The 15,054-nt window shown below is 43.6% G+C and overlaps 1 long non-coding RNA gene across 5 annotated transcripts in view; it reads right to left on the bottom strand.

The window, feature by feature from the left end:
• LOC310688500 overlaps positions 1-15,054 on the bottom strand; it is a 235,140-nt gene that overhangs the window by 150,890 nt on the left and 69,196 nt on the right. For 4 of the 5 annotated variants that reach the window (XR_014516967.1, XR_014516968.1, XR_014516970.1 and 1 more), the window contains exon 1: positions 5,183-5,205. The exons of the other annotated variant lie outside the window; for it this stretch is intronic. This is a non-coding gene — a long non-coding RNA (uncharacterized lncRNA). Of the gene's footprint in view, positions 1-5,182; positions 5,206-15,054 lie in introns of those variants that run through there. 5 annotated transcript variants of the gene reach the window in all.

The following is a 15,054-nucleotide window of genomic DNA, read 5'->3' on the forward strand; positions in this document are numbered from 1 at the left end:
CCATTATTAGCCTGGCATCGGAAGATTTGGCACAATGGAGTTGTTTTCATCGGGTGTCAAATCAGTGGAAGACCAAATTGCTCCATGCCTGTGGCCTAGCTAGTGGAATTTCCCCTGTGACCCTCCTCATCAGGCAGACCATTATTATCTGCATAAAAATAGGTCGAATTTATTCATGTGATTGTTAGCAAAGAATCCATTCTCAGCATTGTATAATAGTTCCCCATCCCCTCACCCCTCCTTGAGCACGTAAATGAATGACTAGCCATGCCAATTGTGGACGGCAGGAAAATAAACAAATTTCCAATTGCGATTGTCAGAGCACTTTATGTGTAACATGTTCTTACCTCTAGGAAAACGACTGGAAATATAACCTCACATGGTATCCAGTTGTTGCAAGGAAAGCAAAGACTTTGTCAAAGGAAAACTTTCATCCTCTTGGCTTCCTTTTGCAGGAGCTGTGCCACTGCTGCAATCAGATCAAAGGGGGGGGGGGAATGTAAGAACAAGTGATGCCTTGAGTTGTGTGTGTTGCATTCAGTTCTTTTTGAGAACTGAGAAGTCGGGCAGACATTTCTCTCCATGCCAGAAGAAGATATTTTGAACTCATGCTCAACTGTTCTTGAGCAGCTGGCCAATAGGGAGAGTGGATCTGCAGGGCAGATGAACTACCATCAGGAGCTGGGCATTTGCCTCAGATGACAAATGCTGGGAGCAGTGGCGTCGCTAGCTGCTTGGGTGCCAGGTGCAGTGCGCGCGTCCTGCAGCCGGGGGTGGGGCAAGCCACCCATGGGGGCGGGGCACGCTGTTGGAATTCCTGCTCCATGATTGTAGTCATGGGATTGTTGTCTATCACATGACGGTATATGTTTTGACTCCACAGAGTGGGAAGTGACAGAAACAGGATGTTTGTATTACTGTGTTCTGTGAAGTGGGAATATTGTCCTTTGTTCTTTTATTCTTTGCTGTCTGATGCTAGAGAGAGAGGGAGCCATGTTGCAGTGCTCCGTGTGTGTTTATATGTAAATAAAGTAGATTAGCCAAAATGCTGAGTTGCTGAGGTCTGTTACGCAACTGTGCAAACTCTCTGGATCCCTAAGTGCGTCGGTTGGCATCGGTCGCTGTGATGTTCGGGCAGAAGAAAGCTCCTGAATGATCAACCAGGAGGGAGGGAACATGCCAGTCGGGCATGTTTGTCTGCCAGGGTCCTACTCGAGTGTAGGCTGAACTCCTGACACTCACTGCGTGGAGCCTCTCCGCTGATACCCCCTCAGCTGTAGGGCAGCTGAGGGAGAGGCGGAAGGCAGACTCAAGTCCTATGCTGTCATTTGAGGCAGCCTGAAGCCTGCTGGTGCCCAAGCCGTCATGTGACTCCCAGGAGAGTCACGTGGCTCAGGCACGCTGTAAGTGCCGGCCCCCGCGGTGTGGCACCCAGAGCCAGCCGCGTTTCATTGTGTTTGTTGACTGAACTAAAAAGTTTCATGAGTCCATTTTTTTTTTTTAAAAAAATTATTAACTCATATTTTTGTCATTTTGTCACCCCCTTCAGTGATGACTCCCGGGTCGGACTGCACCACCCGCACCCCTTCCTCCACCACTGGCTGGGAGGTGGGGCAAGGAACAGTGGTAAGGTGTTTGTGGACAGAACTTTGGGTACCACATGACTTACTTCATGCTCCCTAAAGGACAGCAGCAATGCTGAAATATGATTCATGCAAGACCGCTGGCTTCTGAACATGGAGTGGGATGACATGCTCTCATTTCTGGCAGGCACCCCAGCAGATTCACTTCAACATGTTCCAAGTGCCCACCAAGTATTACTGCACTGGAGCCCTTCCTATTTTAGGGGGCCCTTCTTTGCTATGTAGGCATCACACCTTTGGCAGCAATTGTCCATACCCTCTGATGAAAATACGGATGTCCTATTCAATAACAACAACAAATTTATTATTTATACCCCACCCATTTAACTAGGTTACCCCAGCCACGCTGGGTGGCTTCCAACATATATGAAAGCATAATAAAACATTAAAAATTAAAATCTCCCCATACAAGTCTGCCTGCAGCTATAGTGGTTAAGAGCGGTGGTCTTGTAATCTGGTGAACCGAGTTCGCGTCTCTGCTCCTCCACATGCAGCTGCTGGGTTACCTTGGGCTAGTCACACTTCTCTGAAGTCTCTCAGCCTCACTCACCTCAAAGAGTGTTTGTTCCGCTTTGAGACTCCTTAAGGGGAGTGTAAGGCGGGATATCAAGTCCAAACTCCTCCTCCTCCTCCTCCTCCTCCTCCTCCTCCTCTTCTTCTTCCAAAGGTTGTCTATAGTTACTTATCTCCTTGGCTCAGGGGGGCACCTAACTCCATACTCTCCAACATTTCTCCAATGAAAATAGGGACATCCTAAGGAAAAGTGGGACATTCCAGGATCAAATCAGAGACTGGGACGGCTTCTGTAAATCTGAACATGGAGTCAGATCATGCAATACAATTTCTTGATCTAGCATCCTGGTTTCAATAGTGATCAACCAGATGCCTCAGAGTTACTGTATGGGGCACAAATATGGACGGGGAACCACTGCTCAAGTCTTGAAACTGTTCAGTCTAAATTCCTAAGGCAAATATTCGGTGTCCCCTCCTGTGTCCCAAACGCAGCTTTACGACTCGAGACCTGCCTCCCATCTGTAGAAACTCAGACCTGGCAAAGAACTCTCAACTATTGGCTGCGCCTTAATCTAAATCCACCCGGTCTACTGCCTCTAGTAATGCAAGACCCCCATAAAAGCATGTGGTTCAAAACTGTGCATCAAAAACTCCTTACATGCGGTCTGCATTCGCAATCCCTACTATCAATGGGCCTTAGTAAAGCAAAGAGCCTAATAGGCCAGCGCCTGAAAGACATTGAACGGCAAAACAACCTGACTATTCTAAAGAAAATGTGTCCATGGTATACTTACTTTCCCCCTGCCCACTTTGACTTCCCAGCTTCATATTTGTCTAAATTAACCATCCCAAAATACAGACGCGCCTTTACATTGGCTAGATGGGATGTTCTTCCCTCTGCCGTACTCGAAGGTCGTTACCAAAAGACTCCATTTGAAAAACGACTCTGCCCATGCAGAGATGGCAACACGGAAACAGTGTCCCACGTCCTCCTATCCTGCCCCCTTTATAAAGACCTAAGGAATGAGATTATTACTCCACACATTCTCTCCAACCCCGGCCGTCCACAAGACATTATACTGTTCTTTCTCTTATCTGATACGGACAGTCAGACAACAGAGAAGGTCGCAAGGTACATCGAGAGAGCTGTGAAATTGAGGGCCACCATCTGAGTGACAGATGTGTTCATCTGACGGACCTCCTTTTGTTTGTTTTTATCCCCTCTTTATGTTTATTTTATTTTATTTTTAATTCTTGTATAGCTGTGGCCTGTTGGCTTTGCTAATAAAGTTCTGATTGATTGATGCCTCAGAGAAGCCCACAAGAAGATCACAAGCTCTCTTCCCGATTGTTTGTCCCCAAGTAAAAGCTTGTGGCCGTCACCACATCATAGTGAGACAGGTCAATAAGTTGTAGATAGGTAGCCGTGTTGTCAATAAGTGTCAATAAGTGTTAGACTAATTGTCACAAATCGACACCCATCTGAAGTGCAGAGCTCAATTTTCAACACCCTGAACAAACTACACTCCTCCCAGAAGCGATTAACATGGAAATGAGCACTAAACTTCCTCTAGAATTTCAGAAGTGGCTTTTACATCATGCAAAAGTTAGCAAGAAACACAAATGGCATCTAATAAGGAAATATCAGAAGAACAGCCTGATTGTGACACACATGTACACACACACAGAAATGCTTTTTCAGTGAAGTATTTATATTGCAGTTCAACTTGTTGAAAGTGCTTCAATTACATTATCACAGCAGGGTTTTATTTTTTGCTTTTTAACAACAACATTGTTAGAGGAGTTACCACTATCGCCCTGATATTAACTCAGAGCACTGAAAGAATAAATACATTCAATTAGTGTTTCTGTCTAGTGCTTTGTTCTTGGTAGGATTCAGATTAGTTTGTACACTTTAAAAAATATCAGGAAATAGTGTGCTCTGGTACCTGTCCCTAAAAAAGTTGGTTGATTAATAATAATAAAAATTCATATATCCAGGCAAAGGAGGCACTTACTGTTAGATAGCTTTCAAATGAAATTACTGAAAATCTTTTTTATTTGTTATGCTGTAACTAATTGAATGCCTCATGGTTTAGTGGGATTTCACATAGCTGCACAAGCTATTTAATTAACCAGCACAACTTTTTAAAAATACATGATGCTTGTCTATAGGATGGTGCAATTTGCTCTGAACCTTTCTCGTGTATGAGCGAAGATCTGTGCTGAATACAAAATGGAAGAGAACCATTAAAAAAAAAATCAAATGTGCACTCTGGCCAATGTCAATTAACTAGAATGTGGATCCCATAGCTATATTTGAACAGTAGACACAGGAAATTCAAAAATCAATTTGAGCCTCACTTGCAGAAAAACTGCTTTAGACACCAAGTTGACTACACTCCTAAGAATAAAATGCTGCTACGCTTTTCCATGTCTCTGTCGACAGTGACTAGAATAAAAAGGGACATTTTGCTGGATATGCTATGCATTGCTTATAAGTAATCCACTTGTAACTATACATTCTGCTTCAGCCATGTTCTGTAAAACCACTGAAAAATGAAGACCTGTCATGTCAGCCCTTAGCTGTTTATTATTCAAGTCACTATAACCTCTTACAGCACAATCTAATGCATGTTTACACGTACGTAAGTCCCACTGTCTTCAGTGGTGCCTACTATCAGGCAAGGGTAAACAGGATTGCAGCCTTGCTGGTATTAAATTCAAAATGAGAAGAAATGCCTTGGGTGGGGAGAAAAAAATGTGTACATGTTTCAAAATGTTGGTGTTTGTGTGCTGTTTAGACTATTGCTTGGATCAGGGGTTCCCCACATATTAATTAAGGGATTCTGTGGTTTAGATGCGGGTGGCACTGTGGGTTAAACCACAGAGCCTAGGGCTTGCTGATCAGAAGGTCGGCGGTTCGAATCCCCGTGACGGGTTGAGCTCCCGTTGCTCGGTCCCTGCTCCTGCCAACCTAGCAGTTTGAAAGCACACCAAAAAAGTGCAAGTAGATAAATAGATACCGTTCCGGTGGGAAGGTAAACGGCGTTTCTGTGCACTGCTCTGGTTCACCAGAAGTGGCTTTGTCATGCTGGCCACATGACCCGGAAAGCTGTCTGCAGACAAACGCGCCAATAAAACGAGATAAGCGCTGCAACCCCAAAGTCATCCGCAGCTGGACCTAACGGTCAGGAGTCCCTTTACCTTTTTAGGCTTGGTAAATGTGAACTGTGGAATAGCCCTGTATTTTAATATTCCTTGGAAGAAATTGAGAAAGCCAATAGATGGAAATGAAGTTAAATCTAACACAGACAGTATTCAGATGAAGATTATGATGCATATACACAGGGCCGGGTTTAGGTTTGATGAGGCCCTAAGCTACTGAAGGTAATGGGGCCCTTTATACGTCCAGCTGTCCTTCTTCAACAACGAATTGTCGCTGTTTTTGTGTTGAATATATGTGATATGGTGATTTATGGACCTAATGGGTATCTAAAGCCATTTGCACAAAACAAAATATGTAATTTATCAAAATAATTGTTGAACTGAAATACAATTAAGAAGAAGTATATTAATAGTGAATTTTTTGGGGGGCCCCAAGAGAGTGGGGCCCTAAGCTATAGCAGTGTGGTGTAGTGTTAAGAACAGTGGACTCTTAATCTGGGGAACCGGGTTCGCGTCTCCACTCCTCCACATGCAGCTGCTGGGTGACCTTGGGCCAGTCACACTTCTCTGAAGTCTCTCAGCCCCACTCACCTCACAGAGTGTTTGTTGTGGGGGAGGAAGGGAAAGGAGATTGTTAGCCGCTTTGAGACTCCTTAGGGTAGTGATAAAGTGGGATATCAACTCCAAACTCTTCTTCCTCTTCCTCTTCCTCTTCCTCTTCCTCTTCCTCTTCCTCTTCCTCTTCCTCTTCTGCGTAAATCTGGCACTGCACATACACTGGAAGGTCCATAATGCATGCCAGGAAAGTCCTGTTTCTTCATTTTATTGAACAGGATTTAAATAAATATACACATAAATTCCTTTCTAACTTGAGGAAGCTGTTCTAGTGCTAAACCAGTGCTGCCTAGGCAATGCTGTTTTAGTTTTCCTTATAATGGCTGCATTCACATGGCAGGTCATTCCTTTCCGCCCATGAATTCCCCCTGCTGTTACATTTGCGATTTCACGTGTCATAAAAGCTGCATATGGAATTATAGTGGAATGTAGTGCAAGTTAAGTGCTCATTTCCAATCCCTGTCTTCCGTTATCTGGTGTTCCCCCTCCCCGCTTTGTGGTTGCCACCTGAAGCAGAATCTTCTCACCCTCCTTCATGGCAAGGTTGACAGTATTTTCCCCATTGACTACAACCTTGAGCAGATTGCGGGCCCTAGCTTAAAATAGTGCTATGCCTCTAAGGATGGCTCTATCTATCACTTTATCCGCTTTTTGTCATAGTTACTTATAGCCTGACATTGCAAAGATCACCACATCGGCAAGTTCACTATAGCTTTATTGATGTTCAGTTTGTTATATGTCGGACCGAGAATACTATTTTTAAAAAACAAACACCCTGTACACTTTCTGAATGCCTTGCTAAAATCTTGCAATTCCTGCTAGGCTGTGAGGTCTGACAGCACCTGCCACAGTCGGCCTTATGGAGCTGACATATTTTGTAGCAAAAAAAGTGCTTCTCTGCTGTCCACAACGTGGGCGCTCAATCAACATGTATGATAGAGGTCACCTTGAGTTTTAGCATACTAAACACTGGTGCATCAACCCCCGCTTCTATGTCAAACTGCTGAGCTGACCGAACCTTTGACAAATGCCAGTGTTGTGATAAGTTAAAATAAAAGTTTGTGGGCAAACATGTCCCAGAACACTTTTGCTTAGTTCATGGCTTTGTGAAATTAAAAATTAAAAAAGGGAATCTCCGGAAGTGTACAGTGGTGCCCCGCAAGACGAAAGCCTTGCAAGACGGAAAACTCGCTAGACGAAAGAGTTTTCCGTTTTGGAGGTGCTTCGCAAAATGAATCTCCTATGGGCTTGCTTCGCAAGACCACAATGTCTTGCGAGTTCCTGCTGGTTTTTCCCCCTCCCCCCCTTTTTCTAAGCCGCTAAGCCGCTTATCAGCTGATCCGATCAGCAGATAAGCCGCTAAAAGCCGCTAATAGCGTTAATCCGCTAATCATTCAATGGGCTTGCTTCGCAAGACGAAAAAAACCGCTAGACGAAGAGAATCACAGAACGGATTCTTTTCGTCTTGCGAGGCACCACTGTATTTCACAAATATCTTTCCCTCCTGAAGTTGTCTCTGTCCACTCTAGGAAGCAAAGCATGTTGTAATTGACTGTACTGATGCAACACATCCCACAGAAGTTGCCTGGCTGCAGGGATTGTGAAGAAAAAAAATCTAGGGTTGCCATATTTCAAAAAGTAAAAACCAGGACTCTCCCAAATTCATGAAGCTTTTTCTTACATAAACACCAAAAACAAAAAACCCTGCAGTTTTTTGTTTGACTTGCCTAAGATCCAGGACTAAGCACCACCTTTTGAAAATTGCCCCGGATGTTAATTCTGCCTTTGAATCCTGGTAATGTCCAGGAAAATCTGGACGTATGGCAGCCCTATAAATACAGGGCCCCAATCCTGCCATGTGCTTATTTCATAATAACAACTAATCCAGAATGCAGAGCTAGACTGATGACTGGGAGCAGCCACCAGGATTATATAACACAGGTACTGAAAGACCAACATTGGCTTCCAGTACATGTCCATTGGTGAGCTTTTTTTTTAGTTTTGCCCAAAGTCTTTAGGCTATTCTGTGGAAAACTGACAGAAACGACACTGCTGACATGGGCTGCCATACGTCCAGATTGTCCCAGACATTTCAATGATTTCCACCCTGTATGCCTCAAGGAGCATCTCCACCCCCGTTGTTCAGCCCAGACAATGCGATCCAGCACCAAGGGCCTTCTGGTGGTTCCCTTGCTGTGAGAAGTGAAGCTACAGGGAACCAGGCAGAGGGCCTTCTTGGTAGTGGCACCCACCCTGTGGAACACCGTCCCAACAGATTTCAAGGAGATGAGTAGCTACATAACCTTTAGAAGACATCTGAAGGCAGTCCTGTATAGGGAACCTTTATAATGTTTAATGAATCATAGAACCATATAATCATAGAATTGGAAGAGACCACAAAGGCCATCGAGTCCAACCCCCTGCCAAGCAGGAAACACCATCAGAGCACTCCTGACATATGGTTGTCAAGCCTCTGCTTAAAGACCTCCAAAGTAGGAGACTCCACCACACTCCTTGGCAGCAAATTCCACTGTCGAACAGCTCTTATTGTCAGGAAGTTCTTCCTAATGTTTAGGTGGAATCTTCTTTCTTGTAGTTTGGATCCATTGCTCCGTGTCCGCTTCTCTGGAGCAGCAGAAAACAACCTTTCTCCCTCCTCTATGTGACATCCTTTTATATATTTGAACATATCACCCCTTAACCTCCTCTTCTCCAGGCTAAACATGCCCAGCTCCCTTAGCCGTTCCTCATAAGGCATCGTTTCCAGGCCTTTGACCATTTTGGTTGCCCTCCTTTGGACACGTTCCAGTTTGTCAGTGTCCTTCTTGAATTGTGGTGCCCAGAACTGGACACAGTACTCCAGGTGAGGTCTGACCAGAGCAGAATACAGTGGCACTATTACTTCCCTTGATCTAGATGCTATACTCCTATTGATGCAGCCCAGAATTGCATTGGCTTTTTTAGCTGCCGCGTCACACTGTTGGCTCATGTCAAGTTTGTGGTCAACCAAGACTCCTAGATCCTTTTCACATGTAGTGCTCTCAAGCCAGGTGTCACCCATCTTGTATTTGTGCCTCTCATTTTTTTTGCCCAAGTGCAATACTTTACTTTTCTCCCTGTTAAAATTCATCTTGTTTGTTTTTGCCCAGTTCTCTAATCTGTCAAGGTCGTTTTGAAGTGTGATCCTGTCCTCTGGGGTGTTAGCCACCCCTCCCAGTTTGGTGTCATCTGCAAATTTGATCAGGATGCCCCTGAGTCCATCATCCAAGTCGTTGATAAAGATATTGAATAAGACCCGACCCAAGACAGAACCCTGTGGCACCCCACTAGTCACTCTTCTCCAGGCTAGTGGGGGTGGCTAACACCCCAGAGGACAAAACATAATGTTTTGTTATGTTTCTATATATGTTGGAAGCTGCCCAGAGTGGCTGGGGCAACCCAGTCAGATGGGTGGAGTACTACTACTACTACTAATTCCCCTTCCAAGCCAAATAGCAGCTTGCTCCTGGGGTAATTTTTACCAGGGCTGTGACTTGGGAGGAAAGTGGTCAAGCCATCCACCCCTCCCCTCCATAGCTGTCAACTTTCAGATTTGAAAATAAGGGATCAGCAGCCTCACCTGTCCTGGGGACAGTCCACAGGATATCTAACAATCCGGGATAGCAGCGGGAAGCAGCGGGAAACGGCACTGGAATAAGGGGATTTCCCGCAAAAAAAGGGAAGGTTGACAGCTATGCTCCCCTCCTCTGCTTCCATTTGCGCAGTGCCTGTTTAGGGTAGATGCAGCTTTCAGCGATACATTTAGTCTCTTGGAAAATCGGCCATAACAATAGTTTCAATTAGGCTTTCAGTGAAGCAAAAAGCTGCTGGATCCATGTGGTCTGGTCAGTCAAGGAGTTCATGCAATCAACAGTTTCCTTCCCACAGGCTTCAGTTGGCCAATTTGAGAACAGTATGCTGAGACAGATAAGCCTTTGGTGCTTTCAACAGGGTTCTTCTCATATTTGTTTTGCCACAACCTCGTGATTATTGGCTTATGCAAACACTGGTGATGCTGTGTTGTCAAATGCTCTCCCTGTTGAAATGCAAGTGGCCTCATCCATAGACATTTTGCCAGCTCTTCATGCTACAGTGGTACCTTGGGTTACAGACGCTTCAGGTTACAGACTCCGCTAACCCAGAAATATTACCTCGGGTTAAGAAATTTGCTTCAGGATGAGAACAGAAATCGCGCGGCGGTGGCAGCGGGAGGCCCCATTAGCTAAAGTGGTATCTCAGGTTAAGAACAGTTTCAGGTTAAGAATGAACCTCCAGAATGAATTAAGTTCTTAACCCAAGGTACCACTGTACCCCTGTTGAGAGAAGAAACCTCCTGATCTGACTTTAACCTCCTGTTTTAATTGCTGTTTTAAAACAGTTTTATATTGTTTTGATGGGCTTCTTTATTATAAAGTTTAATGTTTTGATGGATTTTTTACATTTCGCATATTAATTATGTGGGAAGCAAGTGGTTAACAACAAGAACAGCAACATCAGTAACAGCAGCAGCAACAACAACATCATCAACAACAGTATTCTTCTGCTCCAAAAACAAATAATCTTGTGAACCATCCTGAGTTCTTCGGATGAGGAGCAGTATATACCTCTAATTAATTAATTAATTAGTTAATAATGGCAGCTTGTGGCGAGAATCCAAAAGCAGCTCTTTTGCAACCACCTTGAGGAGTTGTGGAGCCAGCAGTGAGTAGGGAGGGGAAATTAATACTAAAAATAAAACGATTTGCCTGCAAAACATTTTGGTATTGTTGTACACCCCCTGTTTGTGTGTGCATGTGTCAAAAACAACAGACCCCCTGATGTTTCAGTATTTTCCTAACTTTCAGCCTGTGGGCTATGTAGGTTCTAGTATCTTTTGAAGTCAGGATAGAATCATTTCTATTCCCTGCTCCCCATCCTCTTGCAGGGTGAAGATTTGCATCAGATCGCCAGGGAGATCTTTGATGTTGCTAAACTAACAAAAGGTAAGCAGATTTTAATTGATTTGTGAACATTCAAAGAACCATTGCAGAGAATGCTAATTAAATAGTTAATCCAGACTCCTTAAAAACTGGAAGCCATTAATAATTAAGCCACATCTTTCCACAAACAGTATCTATTACCAGCTGTGAGCCTTCTTTGGTCCAGTGGCTCAGAAAACAAATAATGCAGAGACGCGAAACCTCCATCCCTACCTACATATCAGCAGGGGGGCAAAAATAAATGATAATCGAAAAGGATCCAACAAATTAATGCAATTTTTAAAGGTTAATTTAATGAGACAATTCTGCTTCTTGTGATGAGTGGCTAATTACAGAAGAACAGATTTGCGCAGATAAAACATGCGAGGGCTGCAAGGACAATCGATAGAAAGGAAACAATTGCAGCGATGGCCCTGGATTCCAAGATATGCTTAAATAATAACAGCCATGGTGGGAGGACATAAATCATAGCCACTAAATTCAAATTTATATTCACTTAAGGCCATACACTGCTCTGCAAGCAAAACCCAATTTGATGTAGGCATCTCCAGATATGTGGGCTTACTGGTCAGCTTTTGACTTGCAATGTTTCTTCTGGATGTAATCAATATTTCAGCAATGACAGATCACTCTTCAGAAGGGCAAAAGCGGCACCGTTCTGCTGAGAGAGGAAGCCTGACTTGTGCATCAGGAAGGTGCAAGAGATAGGAGATAGCGTACTACTGGTTTTACAAGGCTGATACATATTGATAGCCCCTCTGGTATCGGAAGTGGGCAAACAAACACAATATAAAGATACAATTTGATATGATGAATAGCATCTGCCGGGGGAACAATGTTACAATGGCATAGCGGGCAGGGTTGCAGTGCTTCTTTCTGTTCTCTGTGTATGGTGACATATTGTGCCTGATAGGGGTCATATTAGTGGACAAACACAAGGCCGTTCATTTTCAGGAGTCAAGCAAACCTAGAGCATTGGTTTGCTTCACATTTGCATTTTTCAAAACCAGGTTGTGAAATTGGTGACCTGGCAGCTTCCATTAAAAAACAAACAAACCCAAGACTTGTCTTTTTGGAGTAGGAAAAACTCTGAGTGCGGCTTTCTCCCAATTGAAGTGCAGAGTGTTTGAGGACTGGGACATTCTCAGGGAAACCAAAATGCTTGTTTACAAAGCTATTGTGCTACCAACCTTACAGTATGCTTGTGAAACATGGACCACTTATAAACGCCATCTCTAACTCCTCGAAAGATTCCATCAACGGTGTCTCCGAAAATTTTTACGCATCACTTGGGAAGACAGGCGAACTAATATCAGTGTATTGGAAGAAGCAAAGGTCACCAGTGTTGAAGCAATGCTTCTTCAACATCAGCTTCGTTGGACTGGTCATGTTGTGCAGATGCCTGGTGATCGTCTTCCAAAGCAACTACTCCATTCCGAACTTAAAAATGGAAAGCGTAATGCTGGTGGTCAACAAAAGAGGTTTAAAGACTGTCTCAAGGCAAATCTAAAAAAAATGTAGTATAAACACTGACAACTGGGAAACACTGGTCTGCGAGCGCTCCAGTTGGAGCCTTTACCAAAGGTGTCGTGGGCTTTAAAGACACTCGAACTCAGGACGCAAGAAAGAAACGTGCTAAGAGGAAGGCACTCTTGGCAAATCCACACCGTGATCAACTCCTGTCTGGAAACCAATGTCCCCACTGTGGAAGGACATGTGGATCCAGAATTGGCCTCCACAGTCACTTATGGACTCATTGTTAAAACCATTTTTACAATCTTACTTGGCTATGAGTGATCGCCGAAGAAGAAGAAGAAGAAGAAGAAGAAGAAGAAGAAGAAGAAGAAGAAGAAGAAGAACCACCTCCCAATGATGTCTACTTAAGAGGCTCATCATCACTCTTATCACACTTAGTAAAATAATGATGTTGAAGATTCTCCTTCTTTAACGGTGCAGACAGCGAGCTCAGCAGGAGGTTGAAAGGAAGTAAGGGGTAATGTCAAGGTGGTGTGGTCAATGTCTTAGCCTGGGGACCAAATTCTGCCCAGCCAAGATGCTAAGACTTTGTTTGGGGGAGGCACCTTTTCACGGCTGTTTCCCACCCCAAAGTTTCAGTAGCACATGCAAGTCGAAAGAGTTTGCAGTCAGAGCTGTAGTTAAAAAAACTGCAACCTAGAAAGAGAAAGTTCAGCCCATTTAATTGCACAGTAACCCTCTGCTACTAATTTGCATTTATCACTAAGGAATTTGGGGGAGCTATTAGACCTCCATGTAAGCTTTAAAAGTGACCAAGAAAATAGAAGATGGGGGGGTGAGTGGGATTTGACAGCACATAAAAAGCTTCTGTGTGGCTTCTATGCTTTTTGAGTTGAGTTGGACATCTTCCTGGCACTTGTTTAGACAAACTGTGATTTGCCGAAGGATGCCGAAGCTTTGCATCCCTGATGCTGTCCTGCTGTCCTCAGGTGCAGGAGATATTGTGGGCCTCTCATTAGTATTGAAGTAAGATTCAAGTGCCAGTTTAAAAATCTTCTTTTTAAAACAAAATTTATTTATTTATTTTAAAATACATATTTAAATCTAGATTTTCAAGATAGCTTACATAGAGTTGTCCCTCACTTCACACCAGCAAAATCTCTTCGGCCAACCCCATTTCTCGGAGTGTTAACATCTTTTTGATTACACCTGTGATTAAGTGTCTAGTTCTTTGACAAAAAAACAGGATATGAACATTTTGTTCGTAGCCAGATTCTTATTTTACACTTTGAGCTGGAGGATAACTTCCCAGGACAACAATACTTAATTCATAATACATTTGGAATATTATGAGATGCACACATTCATATTCAGACCAGGCATTTGTGAGCTTTTTCGATGACACTCCTACTGGAAATTAATCTGTTCTCAGGGCAATGAATGCATTTCCAAATCACTTCTACCACACTTAAGTATTATGTCTTCTTTTTTTGCCAATAAATTCCCTTGTTGCTTCTTCGCCAAACCTTTATTAGGCATTACAAATAAAGGCCATCATAAAACATCCATATAGAGAATGTTAAATTTTTACAAATAAACAGCCATGTAAAAATGAGGGTTTTCACTGGAGTTTATTCCCCCTAAATAGTGCCAATCACCACTCTTAAGAGATACTATTGACAAAAACTCAGCCACCCTTGAGGTTACTTCCGGGTTAATGTCAGACAGATAGCATCTGATATTTTCATTGTGCCGTAATGTTGGGCTACCCAAAAAAGGGGATAGCGCACATTTGCCTAGCTGGTTGTACAATGCACAGTAGAAAAGAATATGTTCTACTGTGTCCGGCACATTCATGTGCAATGTTTCTGGGGATGTTTAAATATCTGCCCTTGACAAAAGCTGAGGGGAAAATGTTCAGTAAGGCTAACATAAAGGCCCTGTGTTGGACTGGAATTGTTAATTTTGAAATATAAGTGAGCCTGTTATCTGTTTAAACCAGGGGTCAGCAAACTTTTTCAGCATGGGCCCAGTCCACTGTCCCTCAGACCTTGTGGGGGGCCGGACTATATATTGAAAAAAGAAGAACAAATTCCTATGCCCCACAAATAACCCAGAGATGCATTTTAAATAAAAGGACACATTCTACTCATGTAAAAACACGCTGATTCCTAGACCGTCCATGGGCTGGATTTAGGAGGCAATTGGGCTGGATCCGGCCCCCAGGCCTTAGTTTGTCTACCCATGGTTTAAACCATAGTACTTGGAGCAATTTTCTTGCTCCCTTGTTGCACATCTCTTGCCATGCCAAGTTAGCTTGGGGATGACCAGCCTTTTTCGGCCCTTTGCAAAGAGGGCCAACTGTCATGGGCAACCTCTAACCCAACACATCACAACCAAGCACATATTGCAATCTATACTGTTGCTTGTGCCACCAGGGGAGATACATTGTACAATGCATACTTTCAGGCATAAGCTAGCAACCTGAAATTTCAATGAATGCATTGGCACCAAAATGTCATGTCTGCTCTTATCAAAACTTAGCCTACATCAGGATGGCCAACTCCCAAGAGACTGCAATCTACACAGGGCATAGCTGTCAACTTTTCCCTTTTCTTGCG

This window comes from Podarcis liolepis, assembly GCF_965112155.1.
Source record: "Podarcis liolepis genome assembly, chromosome: 11".
Classification (NCBI taxonomy): domain Eukaryota; kingdom Metazoa; phylum Chordata; class Lepidosauria; order Squamata; family Lacertidae; genus Podarcis; species Podarcis liolepis.